This window comes from Giraffa tippelskirchi, chromosome 4 (genome assembly GCF_054371585.1).
Source record: "Giraffa tippelskirchi isolate mGirTip1 chromosome 4, T2T-mGirTip1v1.2.pri, whole genome shotgun sequence".
Taxonomy (NCBI): domain Eukaryota; kingdom Metazoa; phylum Chordata; class Mammalia; order Artiodactyla; family Giraffidae; genus Giraffa; species Giraffa tippelskirchi.
The window spans coordinates 23938983-23951524 of NC_137278.1; the positions used below are offsets into that span (position 1 = coordinate 23938983).

Here is a 12542-nt window from a genome sequence, read left to right on the forward strand (position 1 = left end):
GGCAGCATCTCCTGGAATCCAAAAGGACCTACAAATCCATGTACTCACACCTGTTCACACTGACACACACACATCTACACACATTTGCATACACACCACATACCATGCACACAATGACACACCATGTACCCTCACACCCCCACAAACCAGGCATACACTCACACTCATACACGCTCACCCATCAGAGCCCAGGCCTTTTTAATTTATGAAGACCAGCCACTCCAGGGCTGCCCTCCTCTCAGTATGGCCTGGTGTCAATGATGTTTACAACTGCCCAGTGGCTCCCACAGTCTGTGTGAACTGAAGGACTTCAGGATCCCCAAAGTCAAGATCACTTCTCCATTGGGGAAAGCCCCCTGTGCAAGGTCAAGGCCCCAGTTCCTAACATGAGTTACTGCCAAGTGAGAATCTCCTGGATGAGCAGGGTGGGGCTTCTGAGAGACAGAAACACCAAGTTTTTAAACCACGTCAGACTCTGGAGGAAACTTTCAACCTGGCACAAGTCAGAATGATGGTACTTTAAGTGTAAACTCCAAAGAGAAAGAAAGAAAGTGAGAAAGAAGGAAGAGAAGGCAGGAAGGAAGAAAGGAAGGGAGAAAGGAGAGAAGGACGGAATTAGACAGGTCCCCAGCATCCTTTACCTAAATGCTCTACATTTCAACCCCTTGCCCACATGGGCCATGGCAGGGACCTACTCCATCTCCCTGTCTCCCTGGGCAGATCTTGCACTGGTGCTGTGCTCTGCAACAGGGAACTCCCTCCCTCCTTCCTCACACCCCCTCAACCATGCCTGGCATGGCCTCGCCTGTAGCCCACTGATGCAGAGCAAGCCCTTGTGCTGGCCATCACCAGCAGGGCCGTGTCACCTGCATGCCTGAGTTAAACATCCTGCGAGCCCTCCCTAGGCAGCAAGGGAGGTGCAGGGGTCAAGGTGAGTCCCACACAAGCATCAGAGGATGCCCACAGCATCAAAGGATCGTGTTGTGAGAGAAGTGGAGAGGATGGGCCCAAAGGAGACCAAAGCAGAGCCTTTCGCCTCCTCTGGTCCACCTTGAGCCGGATGGAAGCTGGGAGGATGCAGTCAAGGAGGCAGATCAATGCTTTTCACTCTCTTTGGGGGCCCCAGCTTCAACTCCTAGACTCTCAGAAAGAAAGAATTAGTTGACTTTGAAATGGAGTTCCAAGGGCCCAGAGAAGGGAGGCAAGGAGCCCAAATCCCTCAACAAATCAAGAGTGAACCCAAGATAAGAATGGAGACCTTCTCACGCCTACTCGGGCCTTTTGACTTCCTCCTGCTCGCTCTCCAAGGCCTGCTTCCTCCTCCTCACAAGGCTAAAAGGATGAGTAGGATTGAAAAATTCCCTTGTATCTTCCCCCCAAGGCCAATGATGAAACAATTATAAGCCACTCTAGATCAAAAATTCCCAGCTTATTTTTAGTTCTATGGAATTTTTAAAAAAATACTTGGTCCCCATGAAACTTTGGAACCCGTGCTTTAAAAGGTTTTGTTATTGTTTTTTTTTTATTTTGTTTTGTTTTTGTGCCAGGCCTGGTCATATAACTTATATCTTCTTATTTAAAGTGAGGAAATAGAAAACTGGCCACAAAGGCTTTTGATGAGCACACGACGAACCATGTCACTACAGCACCTGGAATCAGGGAGATGTTGAAGGACCCCTCTGGTGTCTCCCCAACACCAAGGGTCCTGTGAGTTCCTCTGGGCTTTCAGAAAGAGAGATTCATAAACGCTTCTTTGAAACTCTTTGCTCAGTTGTGCTGCCAAATTCAGAATTTTTCAGATTTTAGAAAGGTAATAGAGTACAGATACCATGTTACATGCACCCCCAGCAGGGTCTGGAGCATGCATTCTTTTGATGAAAAACGTATTCATCCCAAGTGGGATAAATACAAACTAAAAATAGTCTCATGTACCATCAGATCAGCTTTTGCACCCACATGAGTTATGAAAAAAGAAATAAAAACTTTTCATTTTCAGAGCATTTTGTATTTTCGACTTGCAAATAAGGGAATGTAAGAAAACAGCTTACAGCTCCATCGATTACTTCTGAAGGTGCTCAAGGGCACAGATTTGAAGCCTCAACACTTTAAGGAAAAAATAAATATGCATTTACAAAATCAAGGAAAGACAGGATGCAAGACTGATCATACAGTAGGCGTAATGCTAGATGTCAACTGGAAGTCTTATCCTTGTTACACTCCAGTAAGGAACATGGTCAGGTTCATTTCAAGTATAAAACAAAAGGCTTATGAGCTAGAAACGTAGGTCCAGCAGACTGGACTTGGGTGGCTTTACCAAGGCAATTCAGGAACGCATCTTTTAGAGAAAGAAGTTCCCTGCTGTTTCCAACCAAAAACAACAAGTAAAAAGGAGCCAAGAAGGTAGATGAACTTTTCAAACACATTTTTCTTAACAGATCAGGCAAAATGAAAACTGACATGTTTACTTATGGCACACCTCGGAGATACTGTGGGTTTGGTTTCAGACCACCTCAGAAAGTAAGTCACCTGAAATTTTTGGCTTCCCAGTGCATATAAATGTTATGTTTACACTAAACTGTAGACTATTAAGTGTGCAAAAGTACTATATCTAAAAAATGTACATATCTTAGTTGACAAAATTTAAATTTTATTGCTAAAAAATGCTGACCATCATCTGAGCTTTCAGCCAGTTGAAGCAGTCACATCAAAGGTCACTGATCACAGAGGACCAGAACAAATTCAATAATAATGAAAAAGCTTGAAATATCGCCATAATTGCCAAGATGTAACAGGGACACAGGAAGTGAGCAAATGCTGCTGGAAAAACAGCACAGACTTGATTAACTGAAGGTTGCCACAAACTTTCAAGCTGTTAAAAAAAAAAAACAATATCTGGGAAGTGCAGTAAAACAAGGTATGCCTGTATTCTTTGCAATATTTCTGGGCCACAAATATTATTAACTTCAGTTCAAAACTTGGAAAACTCAATAAGCTTAAGGCATTGACCCAAGGGAAAAGCCAGGATTCCACCCAGGTCTGTGGACTTCAGATGCACTCACGCTGCAGCCCTGGGATGCTCCCACGTAATTTCCACGTGCCCATTTCACCTCTCTGGATCTCAAAGTGTTGGCATCATCTCATTTCTAGGGTGGGAGGTAGAGACAGGCCACACTTTGAAAGCACACAGACATGGTTTCAGGTACCAGCTATGCAATCTTCCTAATGAATGATGTGACATTATGCAAGTTTCCTAACACCTGTGGACCTTAGTTTTCCCATCCATAGAATGGGTATATCTGCTTCTACAGCTCTTTGTGGAAGTGTGGAAGTGTCAGTTGCTCAGTCGTGTGACCCCATGGACTGTCGCTCTCTGTGACTCCATGGACCTAGCCCACCAGGATCCTCTGTCCATGGGCTTGTCCAGGCAAGAATACTGGAGTGGGTTGCCATTCCCTTCTCCAGGAGATCTTCCCAACTCAGGGATTGAGCTCAGGTCTCCTGCATTGCAGGCAGATACTTTACCATTTGAATCACCTGGGAAGTCCTCTAAAGCTCTTTAGAGGACTACTAAAAATGGATATTAAATGCTCATTATTCAGAAGGTACTGCTGCTGCCTGTGTTTTATAGGGGGAAACACGAGACTCTAGAAGATGGAATAACTTGCCAAAGGCCAGGCAGCTCTGAGTGGGTCTTCTCTGCTTCTTTACTCCAGGAGCAGGGGATCTGGCCTCATCACTGCAACTGGAAGACCCTGAGTTTGGATGACACTGGGAATGAGAGAGTTTGACAGTGTGTTGAGGTAGTGTGCTTGTCACTGTTTCTGAGGTCCCACAGCGTTTATGCATTTTAATGCATTCCAAAATCCAGAAATCATCAGACTAAATGATTTAAAAATGGGTATTAACTTAAAACAGAGAGCATTCTGCAGGAACCAAAGCATCCTCTCCTGACTGGAACATGGAGGACAGACCACATTCAATTTGGTCACAATGTGGAGGTCAACCCTCCACGGTCCAGTTGGTGGACACTCTGGAACGTGGGAGTGAGCTTGGCAGGGTCCTTCCCACCTCTACTGAGCTCCTGGGGCCCTTCTGTGTCTCCCTTTTGTCATCAGCCTTGACCTTCAACTATGTACCAGGATGTTAAATCAGACTTGGCCCCCTTTCTACGAGGGAGAGCAAGATTTCTATGTTCTTTGAAAACACCCTGGGTTCTCTCCACTCCAGCTCTGTTTTTGAAACCTTGCTGACTAAGGCTGCCAGGCTTTGCTTCTTCACCTGTCACTTTGGGACAGAAGCTCAAATCATTGGCTAGATGTGGAAGCTCCCTTCTAAGTCATCAAATCAGTCTTCCTGTTTTACCAACAGAAAGTACAGTGGTCTCCTTTATCCTCAGGGGATCCATCCGTTCCAAGCCTGCCAGTGGAAACCACAAATAGCACTGAACGCCATATATACCGTGGTTTTTCCGATACACATGTGCCAATGATAAAGTTTATAAATCAGTCACAGTCAGGGATGAACACCAATAACTAATAAAAGAGTAGATCCATTATAACAATCTGATGTAATAAAAGTTGTGCAAATGTGGCCTCTCTCTGAAAGGTACCTTATTGTACAAACCCAATGCCTTTTCTATCTTTTTTTTTTTTTAACCTTTCAAATCCACTTTTATTTTCCTTTTTCCTCCTCACATACAGAACTTTTCCACACACTGAATTTCTTGCAGCTATAAAGTCATTTGATGTTGGTCAGGTACCATTTTATCCCCTAAAACTTTGCTGGCATCAAAATATGACAGTTACCCAGTGTTAAATCTATAAAATATTTACATAGCACAGCACATTAAGCTTTAGACACTTGGCAATTAAACCACATAAAAATTGGACAAGACCCCCGACCTACATGTTCAGAATCAGGTGTTCACAGTCCCTGTCTGGTGACTGTACATGGTTTAAAAGGCAGCAGATGCAACAGGCAGTTACTTCGAAGGACGTGGACCACTGTTATCTGGAAGCACATTATGTTATCCCAGTGTCATGTACCACTCCACCTTTCTCCAAGGCGGTCTCATGCCTTTTCTATCTTAACTAAACACTCTTCATGGAGCTGTGACTTTCGCAGTTTGAGGTGTGACAGCAAGACTAGCATGAGTTTCTTACTCTAGATCTTACCAACCTCAGCAAAGATGGGTTTTTTTTCTTTCTTTATTAAGTTGAGAATTTTCACCTTGTCACTGAAAGGAAACACTTTACAGCTTCCTTTTTTGGCACATCTAAATTGCCGGCATCGCTACTCTTGCACATTAGAGCCATTATTAAGTAAAATAAGACTTTCTTGAACAACAGTAATGCGATACCACCAGAGTCTATCTGATAACCGAGATGGGTACTAAGTGACTAACAGGAGGAATACGCTGGACAAAGAGATGATTGACATTGCAGGTAGGACTGAGCGGGAAGGGGCTAGATTTCATCACATTCCTCAGAATGGTGCACAACATAAAATTTACGAATTACTTAGTTTTGGAATTTTCCATTTAATATTTTCAGACTGAGGTTGAGAATGGGGAACTGAAACTATGGCTGTGTGCCTGCCTGCACAGTCACTCTGTCACGTCTGACTCTCTGAGACCCCAGGAACTGCAGCCTGAATCTGCCAGACTCCTCTGACCATGAGATTCTCCAGGCAAGAATACTGGAGTGGTTTGCCATTTCCTTCTCCAGGGGATCTTCCTGACCCAGGGATCGAACCCGCATCTCCTGCAGCTTCTGCATTGGCTGGCAGGTTCCTTACCACTGAGCCACCTGGGAAGCTGGAAACTGTAGCTATGGGGGGTCTCCTACAGAGAACCGCTCCTTCTCCCCAGTGCAGGAAGCTAGGAATAGAGCTGAGCCGTTCACCATCCAGGCTTTAACTTTTCTTTTCCAGGTTTTTTCTCCCTGCAGTGTGTCAGGTGTGATAGAGGTGTATCACAGACAATGACCATGGGGAGCAAAATAGACTGTGTTGCAATAAGAGTTGAAACAATGCCGTTTCCCCACTCCCCATCCCCCTGCACTGCTTTTCTTTATGACATTCCCCAAGCTCCATTTCAGGTGTGCATTTCCTCCCCTGCCTCTCCTGGAGTGAGCGCTACCTACAGGCCGGGACAAAACCATCCTGATCCTTGTGCTCTGTCTAGCAGAGCACCGGGCAAGAACCAGTCTCATACACATTTGCTAAGTGAATGAGTGAATGATCTCATTTTTTTATGCATGATCCATCATAAAACTGCAATTCAACTCTTCGGGGGCATCCCATTTCCCCAGTTTCATTTTAAAGATCTAATTATCTATGCCGTATAGAATTTTTATTAGAAAGTGAAGTCATTAAACAAGCAGACACCAGACTCAGGCCTTGAGATAATTGCAAATAGTAACGGATCTGTCAGCAGAGCTAAGCTGGACCAGGAAGCACGTTGCCGGCAAACATGGCACCATTTTCAGAATAATGGGGTCCTTAGGCCAGAGAAATTCGACTTCTAAATCTCCCAAGAAAGAAATGCTGGGAGGGGGCCATTCTGTAATCACTTTCCTACCTCCATCTCCCAGTCATGAGTTATACTGATAGACTAAATCCCAACCACCCCTGTATTTGTTGGGCCACTGACCCAGGTTTTCTGACCTTCTTGCTTCTGTCCCCTTATCCCTGGGATGCACCTGTCATGCTTTTCATTCATATGTTCAGTCCGAAAATCAGCTCAATTTATGTCAAAGACAAACCGGCAACCCATTCTTAGGCAAAGGAAGCTATTTCAAGCATCATCAAAATTTTCTCTGAACTTGTACATGCCAAACTCCTCTCCTCTTCACCACTTCTAGGAATGACACCTCAGCCACCTGCCAAAAACCTTGATAATGCTGCGATGAGAGCAAAACCCCAATAAAGTCTCTAAATATTTACTATGAGTCTGAGTCCGAGTTACAGCCCTGACCAGTCCCACCCCTGTTAAAATCTCCTCCCATGCTCCAAACACAATTATTTTAGGTCACTGACACACCAGCCAAGGAGATGACAATGCTGTGTACCTTGGCATGAGAGCAAGTAGGACCCAATTTTAAATTCTGGCCCTGCCATTTACTAGTTGCTGGACTCTGCACCAGAGACCTTTGCCAATTTCCTTCACTGTCCAAAGGGCATGATAAATACTAACATCACAGAGTTGCAGTGATGATTTGAGAAAATGTTTTTCCATAGGTAGTGTAACTTAAGAAAATAAAAGGAAACTAAACAGGCCCAGAATAAAAAATGTGAAGCACTCGTTTCAAAGTGTTGTCTGACACAGGAGCCAGGGTACACAATGGAGAAAGGACAGTCTCTTCAATAAATTGTGTTGGGAAAATGACAGCCATGTGCAAAAGAACCAAACTGGACCACTATCTTACACTGCACACAAAAAGTAACCCAAAAAATAGATTGAATGTAAGACCTAAAACCATAAAACTTCTAGAAGAAAACATCTCCTCAATGGCAACGATTTTTTTTTTTTTGGACTTGACACCAAAGCAAAAGAAACAAGTAGGAACTACATCAAATTATTCTCATAGTGACACGTTTCTTAAACCCAGGGTGTTTGTTGCTGTTTCAGATTTGTTCCCTTTTGAGGACATCAAACACCACATTGCTCAGCATAGTTTATCTGGTGAGAGAGAACTCAAAGATTAACCAACAGTGCTTAGAACAGGAGTGTGGGCGATTTTTAACTTTCCCTGATAATGAATCTCTGAAGGACAGAATTAGACCAAAAAGCTCCCCACCATGGTTCTAAGAGGACCCAGAGGGCCAGTAACTGAGAAGTCCTTTCTAATCAATATAACTAAATAACAGCAAGTGTGAGGTGGGCACCAGGCCAGACCCTATAAATGCATAAGATTGTTCACTTCCTAGACGGCAAGTTTCATTATTACCATTTTACTGGTGCAACAGCTGAGGCTCGGGGAGGTCAGATGCTCTTCAGGAGCCCAACCCTAGGACACAGCAGTAGGAGAGTTTGAATTCCTGGCTGACTCCAAAAGTCCACTTTCTTTCCAGTCACAATGCTGCTCTGTCAGGTAATTCCTGTAGCCTTGGAGAAAGGATTTTGACCAAGATGAACTCGGAGCCAGAGGCTACGATGAGTGGATGAGTCAAAAGTCAGGAAGGAAGGCAGGACCAGCCCCTGCCACAAACCTGACACTGCTCACAGAGCTGAATGAGGGGCTCAGCGAACATCCCCTCTGGCTGGGAGGGCCGGACCGAGGGCTTGCCACGTGGGCAGAGGTAACAGAACTGTGTTTCAGCCACAAAGCACAGGATGGATGATTCAACCCTAACATGGCGGCCAAGTCAAGTCACCACCTCTGGGCCCCCATCACCCCGCCTTTTCCTTGATCACCCACCTCTCCGACGGCATTGCAAGGCTCTTCTTTCACATCCGTCTTTACCCCTAGACTACGTTCTTTGAAAACAGATATAGTGTTCACTTTTTAAAATCCCCAGTTCCCCAAACTATATTTGGTACAGAGTAGATGCTCAGTTCAGAGAAGGTCATGGCAACCCACTCCAGTACTCTTGCCTGGAAAATCCCATGGATGGAGGAGCCTGGTAGGCTGCAGTCCATGAGGTCGCAAAGAGTCAGACACGACTGAGCGACCTCACTTTCACTTTTCACTTTCATGCATTGGAGAAGGAAATGGCAACCCATTCCAGTGTTCTTGCCTTGAGAATCTCAAGGACAGGGGAGCCTGGTGGGCTGCTGTCTATGGGGTCGCACAGAGTTGGACACGACTGAAGTGACTTAGCAGCAGCAGCAGCAGCAGATGCTCAGTTAACAAAAGGTGCATAACTAAAGAAACAGATTGATCCAGCATCGAGTCTGGACCTGTGGACTGGAGAATGTCTCTGATTCTAAGATTTCAGAGCTTAATTATTCTTAAATCACTTCTTCATCTCTGAGTAGTGGTTTGGGGGTCTCTTTAACACGGAGACCTCCCAACAGGAAGAGGACATGATGGGCCCCTCAGGCTTTCAACTTTGCAAAAAACAAAAAGCATTCCCTGTAAGCTACTGCATTCCACCCTACAAAAACAAGCCAACAAGCCAACAAGCCACCAGGAGAAGAGATGCTATCAACCCCATTTTAAAGGTTAAAACTGAGGTCCGCATGAGTGATTGCCCCAGGGCTGGAATTTGACAATGGGCTGCTGACTCCATGTTTTTTTCCCCGCCACCGTGAGGCTTTTCCAGCTCATTACTAACAGGCCAAGAGCACCCGCAAAGTGAAGGGGGGGGCAGGGTGGGGAAGAAGAGAGTGTGTGGTGAAGGGAAAAATAAAAGAGGGGACAGCTTCTCTGGGAGAGTGTCACTGACAGCTGACAGTCGGTGACCCATGGCCTGGACAGCTCTGAACTCCTAGCCCGGGGTTGGCTTGGGAAGATCTCCTGGGCTCTCTCCGTGTCCCCAACTCACCCGGCTCTGAGAGTAAAAGCAAACCAAACGCTTCTGGGTGCTGAGCAAAAACAGGAAGTCCCAAGTGGCTTGACTCTCCTCGCAACTTCAACTCCCCCAACCTGAAGAGTCAAGAGAACACAAAGGACCTGACGGGTAGCTCTCTGGCAGGAGCCTCTAGACGGGTCCACCAGAGAAACTTGAGTCTCCCAGCACGAGGGTTTAGGGAGCTCTGTTATCCCTATCCTGGCACCAGTACCTGGAAGCCTGCGGGGTGGCCAGGGAGCGAGATGGGTGTTTGCCCACCAGCTCCATCACTTTTCCATCCATTCAACAAAAGCTCAGCGCCCACTGTGTGCTGAAAGCAGAGTGACCTGAGGGACATAGCTCACTCTGAGTTTAGTCTTGTCATCCGCAAGGTGGACACGGCCCCTACACCACAGAACTGCCTTGAAGATGAAAGGAAATAATATTCCTGGGCTTCTGCATCACACTTGGGTCTATTATTAGCACTGGGGCCCCGGTGCTATCCACTGTGAGCCCCAGGCTGTGATGCCGCCGCTCCCATCCCAGAGCTGGGGGCAGGAGATGGTGTGGCCAGGTCTGTCCCTACCTCTCTCCTCTACCCTCCCCTCACTGGAGCCTGGGGGCCAGGAGGAGGTGAGATTCTGCCAGTCCCCCGGCCTGGGGCCCAGGTTTATGACTGTTTATTTGAGAGCAAATAGAAAGGAGAAATTAGAGCCATAAAAGACAGGACAACAGACCAATAAAAACCAGCTCCCAGAAGAGTCAGAAGAAGGAAGAGAGGCAAAACTGTCACCATAGCAACACAAGACAGTCAGAAGCACGCAGGAAAAACAGCCCCTGCTCTGCCTTCTTTCTCTACAGCAAAGCAAGCTCTCGGACCTCCTTCAGTGCTCAGGAAAAGCCAATGGCCCACCCTAAACCTTGCCCGCCCCCGCCCCACCAACCCCCGGGGCCCAGATGCCCAGCCTGACCTAGCTGTCAGCCACCCTCCTCGCGCTGGCCCAGCACACGTCCCAGCCCGCGGTCCCAGCCCAGCTTTCTGTGCCCTGGGGACACGGCGCTGTGCAGATGGCCCGGACCCAACCAGAGTGATGGTGACTGGAGAGAGGGGGAAAGTTTCTAACAGGGAAGGGAAGGATGGCCAAAGGGCCCATGGGGAGACCGAGGCCCCACATACAGGCTTCAGGACTCTGCCCTGGGTTCCCCGGAGGGAGCAGAGGGGGAAACAGGGGCACGGGAGGGGAGGCCAGGGCCAGTACTGTTGCCTATCAGTGCTGGACCCTACAGGGGAGGGGAATTCTGGAGAACCCGGGGTGGAGGTAGGCAAATGACAAAAGCTCGTGGCCCCAGTCTCTGGGAACGCTGGTCACAAGATCAGGGAAGCTTGGAGAAGGACCCAGGGACCCTCTGGCCCGGTATAACAGAGGCTCTTCGGTCCTTCGGCTGGCAGGCAAGACAGGTGTTGCCACCAAATAGCCCGGCTGGCTTGGGACCAGTCTTTTGAGAAGTGGGTCAAATTGTTCCCAAAGCTAAGGATCCGGCGAAATCCCTTTCTTCAGACTGGGATTCTAAGTGGGGGATGGGGAGGGAGATGGCAAGGCGGTCTGGGTCCCCGCACAGCTGCGGGCTGTCTGGCTGGCAAAGAATCTCCCTGGCAGGTGGCAGCACAAACGTCCAGGTGCGCAGGCCCCAGGGAGCGGGGGGTCGTCCCTGCCTCTGGAGGCGGTAGGGAGTGGTGGGGAGCCTGGTCTCTGGTGGTGGGAACGGGGAAGCAGAGTTGGGGGTCTTCTGAAAGATTTGGCTTTGGAGCCGAAGCTACCTGGCGCTGGAGTTGAAGGGGAAAGATGTTGAGCGGTTGAGCGACGAGAGAGGTGATCCGGGCCACAATCACGAGGCTGTGCTCCGCAGAAGGGGCAAAAGGGCTCCAAGCCGGACATCTAGACGGCGATCGCCGGAGACGGGCTAAAAGGACTGGGTCCTCGGCTCGCCCGCCCGCCCGCCCTTCCCCGAAGGCTGAGTCGGGAGGTGGAGAAGGATGGCAGGGTTCTCCGGGCCCCTCAGGAGTCCGCGTCCCAGCAGGCCCCCGGCCGCGAACCCCGCCGCGCCCCCGCCACGCCTGCGCCGCGCTCACCCGGAGTCGCCGCCGCCCTGCTCCGCCGCCCGTCAGCCGCTGCCCCAGCCGCCGCCGCCGCTGTGGACGCCTCTCCCGCGGCCGCCGCAGCCTGCGAGCCGGCCCCGAGCCCCGCCCCAGCCCCGCCCCAGCCCCGCCCCCAGCCCCGCCCGCTGCGGCCGCCCCGCCCCGGCCCCCGGGGAGCCCCACCCCCGCCGTCATCCGGCCGGGTCCCCTTCCCAGATGCATGGTGCTGACCACCTCCGCACGCGGTCACTCTTGCTTTTTTTCGGCCTTGGCCTCTGGCTTTGCCCTCCAAGGGGAAGCCCGCATCGGCCCCTACTGCTTCTACACACGGAATTCCTCCATACCCACTATTTCTCTTAAAAAAAAAAAAAGGACGGGGGACAGGTCTTTTGATTAATCCTTAGCGGCACTTCCAAATGTGTGCCCATGCACCCAGCCAGACCATCCCAGCCTCAACCACCCCCTTCCAAATTACCCTCGATTTTGAATCCAGTTCTCCTCCCTGCCCCTCCCGGCACAGATTGTTAACAGATTCCCAGCCCTGGGTGCTGCCCTTATCTGAAGGGACCCCCCAAAGTCTTTGCAAACGCTGAATCCAAAAAATGTTATTACCCTTCAGAGCAAGTCTGCAAAAACACTTGAAAAACCCCTATGATGCAAGGGAAAGTAGGGGATTACAGTGTCATTGTCACGATCATTGTTTTAAAACATCTGCCATTAAGAGAGAGAGATTCAGGAAACCAAAGAGGGCTGCTCAGTGCCAAACAGGTTGTGAGTCAGAGCTCCTGTTGGGGGGGCCCTCCTGCAGGCACAGGCCTCTCCCGCTTCCTTTCCCAGTCAATCAGCCAGAGCATCCGTGAAACTTTATTAAACCCCTACAAGGGGTCAGGCCACGTGCTGGGGGCTGCAG

The 12542-nt window shown here is 48.8% G+C and overlaps 1 protein-coding gene across 4 annotated transcripts in view; it reads right to left on the reverse strand.

Moving 5' to 3' along the window:
• Window positions 1-11694, reverse strand: part of CYRIA (CYFIP related Rac1 interactor A) — a 100350-nt gene extending 88656 nt beyond the window's left edge. For 2 of the 4 annotated variants that reach the window (XM_081483812.1, XM_081483818.1), the window contains exons 1-2: window positions 11627-11694; window positions 9490-9590 (exon numbers count right to left, since the gene is read on the reverse strand). The gene's annotated coding sequence lies outside the window, so the exon portion shown is untranslated. The remainder of the gene's footprint in view (window positions 1-9489; window positions 9591-11626) is intronic. The other 2 variants (XM_081483811.1, XM_081483813.1) reach the window with 1 other exon arrangement.
• Window positions 11695-12542: the final 848 nt, after the last annotated feature.